The sequence below is a fragment of the Pinus tabuliformis genome, chromosome J (assembly GCF_031772625.1).
Source record: "Pinus tabuliformis cultivar Carrire ecotype Pingquan chromosome J, CPIR1, whole genome shotgun sequence".
Lineage (NCBI taxonomy): Eukaryota > Viridiplantae > Streptophyta > Pinopsida > Pinales > Pinaceae > Pinus > Pinus tabuliformis.
This window is the reverse complement of record NC_142295.1, coordinates 705,207,566-705,214,512: the sequence shown is the minus strand read 5'-3', so window position 1 is coordinate 705,214,512 and position 6,947 is coordinate 705,207,566.

Sequence of the window (6,947 nt, the reverse complement as noted above, 5' to 3'; positions counted from 1 at the left end):
GATGAAGAACATGAGCTTCTCCTTCCTAGGGCTCATTAAACTTACTAGGTCGGATTCGTCCAAAGGATGAACTTATAGTGTGAGCATATGTTATCCCCTTCAAGCTTGCAATAAAAAACAATTGGGGTACCTGCTAGAAATGGTATGGGAAAAATGGGAAATTTTATTAGTTGTGTTGGAAACTCACTCTTGAACATTGTTATAGACATTTTTGGGCACTGCAACCCCAAGCATAAAATGTCCATAAACCAAGGGCTCCTAAGTCCCTAAAAGTGTTGTTCCAACCCCTAAAGGAACAAGGTCAACTGATTACAGCTTCTCCCAGAAGTTCTCCATGAAAAACTACTCAGAACTGGTCAAAACAGGATCATTTCACCTACACCATAGGCAAAGTGCGTTGCATCTCACCTAAGTACACTCAGTGGGTGCGTTGCATTTCAAAAATCCCTTCTATGGGGTGCGATGGGTGAGAATAGACAAATGGCAGTGTCAATCCGTGAGGTGGAGAAGCATGGAATCTTCCAGAAACTTCTCCTGTGACACTTGCCTCTCTGAATTCGACCAAGGATGAGTAAGAGATCATCAATCTCCAAGTGGAAGCAAGAACTATAATAGGGAAGACACTAATCAAATCTCAAGGTGACTCATCTCCCTTACAGATATCTATATATGGATCCCTCATCCCAGAGATCCAGAGGCTGGAATTTTGCATCTTGTAAGGAATTGTTGTTGGTTTCTTGAGACAACATCTTAGTGTTGGGTGATCTAAGCTTTGAGGTGAAGAAGGGCTTACTTGCTGAGAGGATGATGCTAGGTCAGAAAAACTGGTTGAAACTCTATTGGCTCTTTCTTGATTATCAATAAAGCTATTCAAGTTTTCCTCCATACTCTTGTGTAATCTATGTTTTGTGCATTTGTATGGTCAATTTACATCTGATCCTAGATTGTTTATGATAATAGATCCATGTTCTCGTATAGTGTTATGCTGCTTTGATTCTACAGGTACTTTGTAAAGCTGGGTATACAAGGGAGCAAGTAGCAAAGGACTATCAGAAGAGAGAGGAATTGAGCAAGGAACCAAGCGCAAGACAAAGGTTGGTTTCCTTTATTTTTCTCTAATCTATTTTTCATAAAGGAAAATGAAAGTAGTTTTACTTTGTTTGTTTCTAAGGGAGCTACCATGCCTTAGTGGGATTAGCAGTTCTACATAGACACTTTTCCCTGTAACAAAATGGTGACTCTGCTGGGGAGCGACTAGGTTGTTTGTTTATCTACATTTGTTTACTTTATAAAGTTACAGACAGAGCCTGGAGTTGAGCCAGGTAGCTTTCGAACTGCATTTGCTATGCAAATGCAAAGTAGATAAATGCCGCTTCAGTCAATCTCCGGGTTTTGTTTATGAATTAAACAACTGATTTACAAACTCTCTAATTGCCCTTGTGGTGGCTCTAGTAACCTCCTTAGATCTACCCCTGTTGTTGATTTACTGATTACCACTTGCTCGGCCAAAATCCCTGAACTGAACTGCAAACTGTGACCCGGAACCCAAGCAAAGTCTCGTCCCTGGCCCAACGCACTCTTTGTTCTGTGAATATCAAATTCAGCGCACTTCTCGAGTGTAGTAGGTGCACTCCATTTCAAATTCACTGTGTTACAGGTGCGCTGATCAGACTAGGCATTGTTCCTAAATTTTGGTTTCTGTGTTCACTCTTTTCAGATCTATTCAAGGATTTTGCTGCCTGTAGTCAGTACATCTCTGTTTGAAACCCCTTTCCTTACTGTTATTCCGCCTCCATTGTACAAAGAACTGTAACTGTTTTTGTGTATTTGTTGAGTTAGTTTCAGTTCTCCTTTGCAAAAAAGTAACGTAATTGTACTATCGTTTGTTGATTTGAAAGTGTCTGAAGTGTCGTTTTCAGTCATAGAAGAGAGTCTGATTGCTCTTGATAGTCGATTACCCTGTTACTATTGTATTTGATTTGAATTAGTAGTTTTTCTAGTGTCGAAAGCAAGTTTTCATTTCCAAATCGCGAAGTGTCTTCATTTTGATTTTGAAAAGAAACTTGTTAGTAATTGTCGCTTTGAAAAGTAATTCAGATTTTCGCATTACCTTTCTTTTTATCATCCACATATTAAGAAGGCTGAAAACAAATACATGCATGTGCATTTTCATTTAGACAGTTTGATTGGTTTGATTTAGGACAGTGCATATAGTGTGTGCTCTTTGCTCTTTGTTGAAAGAATATTGTCTCTCTTTCCTTAGTAGCTAGGATTTTCATTGCACAAAGAAGATAAAACGACTATTTATCATCTTAGATTGCATTTTAGGAATTGTACATCTACATCACGCGGTGAACCTGAAAGGCAAATTTCTTAAGCAAGATCAACTATAAAATAAATTTAATGAATCTAACAACGCTTTGGAACCTAACGCACAACATCTAGAAGTTTAGGCTAGAGACGTATTCTGGCATCGTAAAGCCTGGTAACTGTTGTTCTCACTGTTGGTTGGGTGATTCCTCCACTTTGAGACGATAAGTGCCAGTACAGACTTGTGCTCCCACGTACTGTCGAGTATATTTTGGGAGACCACAATAGGCTTAATCCTTTATCCATAGGAAGCCGTGTCTGCCGCCCTATCGATCGCAATGCACTGAACACAGCATTCGGGAAGATTGAATGCCGTACCGTAAAAAGTATTCTGTAGTTTTGCGATTGGTTTGGTAATCCCTCTGCCTAGATTTCCAAAGTAGTCCCTTTCGTTCCTTTTCATACTCCTTAACGGAAAAGGTCCATCTGAGCACTTTTCACTTCAGGCTCATTAAAAATCGAAGGCGACTAGAGTCATCTTTTGTTTTTTCTCGACTCTTTAAAATTGAAAAAACAAGTTGTGTCAAAGCGTCTAAAATTTATTTTAAACGAAATAATCACCACCTTTCCTATGTTTGTATTAGGTTGAGAGAATGGAGTCCACCAACCAAGGAGTTCCCCTTGGAGGAAATCCTAGTTCCTTCTCCTCTTGGGGAGATGTTGGTGCACCCCATATGGCCACATTGTCGCTTCCAGGATTGACAATCGGCTTGCCCGTATGGCTTTTCTCAACCTCCGTCGTTCAGAACACCACAATTCCTAAACAATCGAGTCAACAAATAGACAATTCCAGAGTTACCTCCCAACCCTCTACTTCGTTCAATTCTTCCTCTCCTCCTTCCTCTTCGCTTGATGAGGCTGGTAAAGCCAAAAATCAAGTACCTAAGAAGAAGAAGGAAAAGAAGAAGAAAGAGAAGAAGAAGAAAGAGAAGAAGAAGAAGGAGCCAAAGGCGAAAAGGGGCAACCAAGCATCGTCTAGCGAAAATCCGCACACTGCACCGACCAGGCCTAAATCGCCATGTGTCATTTGCAAAGGAGACCACTATCATAGAGATTGTCCCTGCATCCCTTGGACCTTAAGGGACTGGTATCCTCGTTTGCACAACCCGGTGTCGTCAACCTCTGATGATCATGTTGAAAGCACACCGTCGACTAATGAAAGTGAAGTCCCTGGACAAAAAGGAAAGTGAAAATTTCCTTGTAAACTATGTGAAGGCGATCACGCTATCCACTGTTGTCCCTTCTTAGACGAGGCTAAAAGAGTTTTGGATGATCATCTGGTTTCACCATTATGACTTCCTCTTGGATATAAGAAACTCTTTCCGAGTCCGTCACTAGTTGAAAATCCGGCTGACCCACCCAGGTGGTCGGCCGAAGCGTCTATCATTGAAGATAAACCATCTGAACCCATACCAGACGAAAGTCAAAAGGTCGAGGCGGCAGTTGACCTGGTCTTGCCTTCAGAGGTTCCATCTTCAGATGATACAGTCACCGAAGAGAACAAGGATGACACCGTCCAAATTCTTTTTGTAAACACAGACTCCGATGAACATGGGGGAAATTTACCCATTCCTTTACCACAGGAAGGAAGTTCGTCAGAGTCGTACCCGGCTGTCTATTCGGTCCCACCTCCAAGCAACCTAGTTGTTTCCTTCGACTGGAATCAGCTAGGCAGACCCCGTTTACCGGCTAGTGTACCATTCCGAATCATTGCTCAAGTATATAGAATGGTTATGGCCGGTACCATCATAGATGAAGGGGCTTCTGTGAGTATCCTTTCCTCGATTGCTTGGAAAGCGCTTGGTTCGCCATTGCTTTTGCCTGAGATGAGAAATCTAACACGCTTTGACAAAGGAACCAGTCGACCGTTAGGGATCCTTCCCAATGTGCCCATAACATTGAGAGGGAAAACCGTTCACATGAACGTAATGGTAGTCCAAGGACCCTTGGATTATAATCTACTCCTTGGACGAGACTATATTTATTGCATGGGAGCCATTGTCTCATCACTCTTTAGAGTAATGTGTTTTTGCACGAAGGAAGAGTGGTGAAGCTCGTAGACCAAGTTTCATTCCCCGGTTCACGCATAGCAAATAGTCATATACCATCCCTGAATGGTCTTTTCACACAAGGAATGTCTCATCAATCTCTAGTCTGTCCACCTGATGAGCGCGAGTAATTCGGGGGACATGACTAAAACCCAGGGGGCATGCACCCTGGTCTGCTTCGGCAGGAAAACTTCAGGTATAGGATAGGTTTCCGTGAGAGATATATGACTAGTTTGACACTCCCGTCGGTGATTGGAAAAGGGGGTTGGACTGGAATAAGATTCCCTTGTCAAAGTTATGTGGGTGGAGGCGTCTGCGCCACTCGCCTTTGTCTATTTCGGTAGGCATCGCTGAAGAAGTGTTTTGTTTGCGCTGCAGATAAAACAATCTTTGGTAACCTGAAAGAGGTAAACCTTTCCCGATAAAACAAATGTTTTGTCGGTAGATTGAGAGGTGACCTTGAAACTCTATTTTGTACCTGGGGGCATGCAAACCTTTTGGCGTGCAAGTGAAGAGCGACCATTTATTTTTTAAATTTGTAGGTCCTCTAACCCTTTAAACTCGTAGGATTGGTCGTTTCCTAACTTGCATAAAGAAAGGATGTGGGGCAAAACTTAAAAAATTGTCGTTTTCATATATGAGACATTCTTATTATATGACTGGATTGATCGAGTAGTTTTAACGTAGACTTCATGCTCGTTAAAAAATAAACATAAGCAATGAGCAAATGTTTCCCCCAGCATTTAAGCTCAATAAAAAATGAACCAATTCTCGGTAAACAACCATCGTGAATGTAGTACTTCAGCCTTTAAAGCCTTGGTCGTGTTCTCATCATCACCTCCACTCTGTATTGGCCGATCATTCACCTCCATTTGATTGTTTACCCCTTTTGAGGAACAGCTGCGAAGAGTGATCCTATTAGCCATCCTTGTAACACTGCCGTGATTGGAAAATTCCGAACCTTACCTGGAATCAGATGCTACCCAAATTTATCACTCGTTCGTCAAAGACGAGTCTCCTTTAAGATCTTTTCAACTGACTCGTAAAATATGAAAAGATTGCCGAGCCATTGGCCTCTCCAGCTCGTTAAAGGGACCGGAAGTGCTATCCCTCGTTTAGATTTTAATCTTTTTGGACCTGAGGGATTATTACACAAAAATATTGAGCGCTTGTTTTGTTCGGCTCGTTAAAAGTATAAAAAATTCATCCCTTCTGTATTGTTTTATACTTTTTTGGACTTAAGGGATTAGATGACGAAAAGGGATTTTTGGAGTTTCCTTTACGTCCCTTTTCAAACTCTCTAAAATTTAAAAGGACCGAGTTATCTTTGTCGTTAAACTCGTTAAAACCTAATAGCGACAAACTTGTCCATAGCAGACAAGAACGAGTTTCACTATCGCTAGGCTCGTTAAAACATAACGATGGGTTTGTCCGAAGGGCAAATTATAGAACAAGCATATGTTATCCTCCTCAAGCTTGAAAAAAATAAATAGGTACTGGTCAGTAATGACTGGGGAAAAATTGGGAAGAAAACTTGAAGAAACTTTGTTGGTAGCAAGTCGCTCTTGAACATGACACTTTCACTCCGCATCCAAGTCGGGTTGGGTTGTTTCATTCACCGGTCACATCACCATGGTCACATCACACCATCCAAATTTGGGGTTAATGTTACCAATCCATCATGTCAGTGTTGCCGATATGTTCAAGAGAAGTCACTCAGAGAATTCACCTGTGTCTCACCCGCTGCAATAGATTTACGCTCCATTCTTTCATGACCGCCACCCTGAACCTTATATCACCAGATCATTTTCACCTCCATTAAAATCATTTGCTCCATTCCATGTCATTGATGTGGGATTCATTAAGGCCCTCCTATGACGGATCGCTTCTTGTCGACATCAACGCATTATCCAAGAAGTCGATCTAGGAACACCCATTTTAGTACTTTGAACCTTGCATGCCTCAATGGCAAGTTTCTCACTTCCGGCGACAGGTTTACATCAATGGCCTTCGACCGAAAGATTTTGCGTGGTGTTCGACGCCAAGTCCCTTATTCACACCACGTGAATTGTACTGTAGTACCTTGAGGATCATTATCATTATCGGTGATTCCTCTTGCGCCTGTTAACAACTTACATCATTGGTTGGTAATCAGGTGATGTCTTTCCATGTTCGACTCCAGAACATCTCTCACATGGATCGATTTGTACTTTGAGTGAAGATCGAACGAGATTGAAGAACCCAGATCTAGTTTCATCCATCCGGGCTGCGATATATATTCAGGAAAATAAAGACATCAAATGTACATCATTGCTGCACAGATAATCATCCAATCTATGGGATGATGGCTCCTCCAGAATCATCAGTCTACACTCAGACGATTGTCTCTCCTATGTACATGAAAATGAATTTATAAAGCTGAGCATGGGAATGCCCGCCTCAGCTAGATCATGAAAATATTATGAAGATAATGTATTGTATTGTATCTTTTTATAGGTCTCCTCCCAGCTTGAAAGAACTTCAGATCCT